Source organism: Sciurus carolinensis, chromosome X, assembly GCF_902686445.1.
Source record: "Sciurus carolinensis chromosome X, mSciCar1.2, whole genome shotgun sequence".
NCBI lineage: Eukaryota > Metazoa > Chordata > Mammalia > Rodentia > Sciuridae > Sciurus > Sciurus carolinensis.
In genome coordinates, this window is record NC_062232.1 from 35074970 (window position 1) to 35079610 (window position 4641).

The 4641-nt window shown below is 36.1% G+C and overlaps 1 non-coding gene across 1 annotated transcript; it reads left to right on the plus strand.

The window, feature by feature from the left end:
- The first annotated feature begins 451 nt into the window (after positions 1-451).
- On the plus strand, positions 452-521 carry LOC124972742 (small nucleolar RNA SNORD82). The gene has a single exon (XR_007106523.1). It is a non-coding gene; the product is annotated as a small nucleolar RNA SNORD82 (small nucleolar RNA).
- Positions 522-4641: the final 4120 nt, after the last annotated feature.

A 4641-nucleotide genomic window follows, 5' to 3' on the forward strand; every position in this document is an offset into this window, starting at 1 on the left:
CATCCAAAGTCTCAACCAGGGGCTATGCTGGGGCAATGTCTAGCAGAATTTAAGATTGCCTTCTTTGATCATGTGTGCCATGATTACTGCTTACATGTACCTTTGCTTCATTGAGGATTGAACATGTTTGAACCAAATTCATTATTTGGGAAACGTTTCAGATGAAATAAACATTGGTAATTCAAAAGATGAGCTTTTCAGGTATTCATTCATTTCTATTCTTATTTTGGAAAATTAAATTGCTAATACCATTACCCTAAACATTTTCAAAATCTTTCTTCCTTGCCCCAAGTCCTTTTCCTTCCTCTTCTTGCCACCTCCACCTGCTTTTCTAGTCACATTGGCATACAAATGTATTGTTCTCAACCATTGGCCCCTAGAGATTTGAATTACAATTGATTTGATGGTACTATATTGAGAAACTCCATCATGTACATTGATAAAAATAGATGCCACAAATAATGGAAGAGAAAGAAACTTGATTCTGAAATCTGATGTTACATTGCAACACGATGATGTGACGTGTAAAAAATAAAATAATATAATAAATTATATTGTCATGGTTTAGTTGTAAGGTGTCCCCTAGAAGCTCATGTGTGAGACAATGCAAGGTTTAGAGGTAAAATAATTGGATTAGGAGACACTTGACCAAATCAATGCATTAATCCTCTGATAGGGATTAACTGGGTCATAACAATAGGCAGGTAGAGTATGACTGGAAGAGGTGGGTCCCTAGGGGCATGCCTTTGGGGTTTATATTTTGTCCTAATTAAGCAGATCCCCCACTTTCTCTCTCTCTGTCCCCCCTCCCTCTCTACTTGTTGGTGGCCATGCCCTGACCTGCTTTCTTCCACCATACTTTTCTGGCATCATGTTCTGTCTCACCTTAAGCACCAAGGAATGAAGCCAGCTGTCAATGGACTGAGCTCTCTGAAAATGTGAGCCCCCAAATACTTAATTCCCCTAAAATTGATCTTATCATGTCTTTGGTCACAGTAGCAAAAAAGGTGACTAAAAGAAATACATACTTCTAATTAAGAGTTTAGTAGGATTTGAGTTTTTTTCATGAAGAAAAAAATTCTTCTGGATTTTTACCTGGAAAATTTGATTAGTTCCCTTTAAATAAAGTACATGGCTATATTTTAGCACTAATTTTAAAAATGATATGTACAATATTGTCTACAAAAAAACTGAAAAACATAATAATAACTCCTATGGGAGTTAAAGGGCCTGTCCCTGAGAGTTTTGCTTAATTCTGGGTTTTAGTGAAGCCAGGAACTGGTAACTTTAGATTGGCTGATATGGTGTCTGTAAAGATTGCCTGTCTGTGCATTAAGGTGTGAAATAAATCCAACATTAGGATCCATTTTTCTTAAGATGAGGTAGAGAAAAGAAAGTGACATCACCTTTTGGTGACATCATGCAAAAATCAATCTTCATTTTGAATTGGCTCTTAAAAAAGCTTGCCTTTGCTTAAAAGTCTTGAAAAAAACTATGAGTAACACTGGATACAAAGCAGATTGAGAAATTCAGGAGCAGAATATTATGTTGTTCAATGTGCAAGTGTGGTTTTTTTGAGGTTTCTGCACTTCAGGAAACGTATTCATGTGTGTGCACACGTGCATGCACACATACACACATACTCTACACTGAGCAGAATATTGTAATTTATGACATTTGATGTCTCCATTTTACTATAATTTCCAAGGGCTTAGTTTGGGGTAAATAAAAATCATTTAGTGCATTAATCTTACATTATAAAAAAATGCCATTTTTTTTCCTCAGGACAAGAGTGTCAACTCAAATTTACTCATGGACCAATTTCCCCTCATGAAAATCCTGGTGGGCTGAACTAATATTTCATAAAAATATACCAACTGAAGTAAAGCTGTTTTCAATGAGATTGTGTCATTGAATGATGACCTTCTGCAGATTGGAGTTGGCCTACAGGTTCAATGTTTGACATTTATACTCTGGGATATTTCAGGTTTACTTCTCCTAATAATCAAAGTAACAGTTTCATAGGCTGTTAAGTATAGAAGGGATTGTGAGAGCCCTTTTGTTGACATAGGGCTAAATCCTTTTCAGTTGGACCATTTGTACATATGTGAGACAGATGACAATGTGTATCCTGTATGACAGTGTTTTTGAAGAAATAGAGGAAATAATTTTAAAGTGGAGAATTAAGAATTTTAGTTGGGTATAAAGAAGAGGTTGCTGACTGAACAAGCAAAATACATTAGAAATAGTTATCAGGGTTGGCTTGGTAAATCTCTCCCTCTCTCATTTCTTGGTACACATTTGTGGGTGTACTTTATTAATTCATATAGATATTCATGATGCTGCATTTTCCTTCACTTCTTATTCCACCTAACTCAGTTCTTGATGTTGGGAATGAAAAAGGGCATCGTGGTGAGTAGTGACCTAACCTGAGTGAATATAACTTGATCCAATAAGTGGGATTGGTCTTTAGCATGGCCAGTCATACTGTAATGCAAAAGAATTGATTCAAAGAAGGGAAATCACAAAAGACAGATGTACAAATAACATGGCATTGTGTTATATTCCAGAGGAAAATATTCCTCTCCAATAAGCAAAATGTTTCTATGCTCTGCCCAAGGTACCTACCTCTAAGAATCTGAATTCAGTGTAGTGAAAAACATTGATTGTCCTCCTGGCTTCCTTCCCCTCCTTTTTTTTCCTAGCTAAATTTTCTATTTTCTTTAACTTTTATATACTCCTACACATAGCACATGTGCCTCAGTGGAAGCTGGTTAACCCCAAACTTTGAAACCCTTTTTCGTCTCATCAAATCATTTTAGCCAGTCCATCTTAATCTGTAGATATTCTGAACCAAATCAATTTGGTCCAATAAGAAACAAGAAAAGAATTAAAGACTTTGGAAATGGAAATTTTATTAAACATGGCTAAAGGAAATCAGTTTTCATTGGATATGAATAAGTAACCAGTAGTCCTAGTTGCAACAGAGGGCAACCTACAGTCATGCCAATGAGGATAATCAGCTTTAAGATGCAATTGACAATATTGGTGTGAAAATGGAGAGCTAGAAGTAATCTGTGTCCTTTATGATACCTTTGATCAACTAACCCTAAAGTCTATTTTATGGCAAGACTTTGGTCTTGGTTAACATTTTACTATTGTTAAAGAGAGTTTGAGTTGGGTTTTCAATTTTATGAAACTAAAAGAAGCCTAACTTTTACCAGGTTTGGTACTAAGACTATGGCACACCAAGTTATACACCTTAAGATATGGAGTTTGTTGTGTGGAAGAGATGTCAGAGAGATGTTTGGGTTCTCTATCATTGTCATGCCAGAGTGAAACATTTGTCATTCTCCAATTAAATGATGTACCTGCCCAAACTGTAGCATTGAGGATTTGGTTGAAAAAATTCAGGTTCTTGACTAATTCTTGCATCTTAGAATACGGTCTTACAAGACTAATACAAGCTTTAATATTCATCTCAGACATTGTCTTTGGAAGATGATGGAGTTTCTTTCAGAGAACTGTGATTTTGGTTCACTCTGGAACTGTCTTCACTACCAGAATAAGAAATATTGTTAACCTATCCAGAAATATATCATATTCACAGACTGATGACTATTGGTGATATTTTCCATTCTTTTCATTTTCTGAAAGGAAGATTACACTAGAGTTTCCATGCTTAATTGACCATTGTATACTATATATGCTTAAGATAGGTTACTTTATTTACAGCCATCTATTACTGTATCTGCAGGGACTACATCATGACTGTTGGAGAATATTCATGGTCAATCAGGGATCTTAGACTTGGGAGCTAGGTGTGGCAACTGGTCAGACTTAGCAGTCATTTCATTTCAAGAGTGGCCAAAAGGAAAGAGAAATTCTATGTCTTGTGTTTCTATGTTTCCAATAAAATTTTACCAACACACTTATTGCATCTCATTGGTCAAAATTTGGTCACAGGTTCATTCCTGGACCAATTGTTGGCAAGGAAAACAAACCAGCCTCATGTGGAGTTGAAGCCTGCTCACCAAAATCATTCAAATTTTCTCGTTGGAAGAGGGATGGGATGGATGTTGGGGAGCAAGTCATAACATGCACTTTGTGGATTCAGTAATCAGAGAGTCATTTGGTAAGCAATCAGCTAGCTGGTGCTGAGACTTCACACCTGCTACCTAAGGAGCAACCACATTTTTTCTTTCTAGTACTCAGGGGCACCTCATTTTGCTACTATGTACCACCATTTATGGGATGGCAGATCCTTAAGACCTAGAGGCCTAATAACTTTCTAACACTTTTGTCTTTGATTAGGCCTCTCTATATTGCCTTTAAACCAGGAGACTAAAATGGCACATAACATAGACCCTACTTATATGATAACAGGGATTCTTAAACTGGCTCTATTGAATAAGACATTTTCAAGATATTAATGGGAGTTATGGGCAAAAAAGTTCTATGTTTCTAATAATTTTAGAAAAATATCTGCCTTACACCAATTATAACTGCCAACAATTTCCCCTCCCTATGTATGAAAGCTATTCTTCACATTATATCTTTTCCCATGCCTTCAGTCTAGGTTAGTCTTGTGACTTACTTGGATCATTATAATGTGAAGGAAGTGATTATTTGGAATTTCCA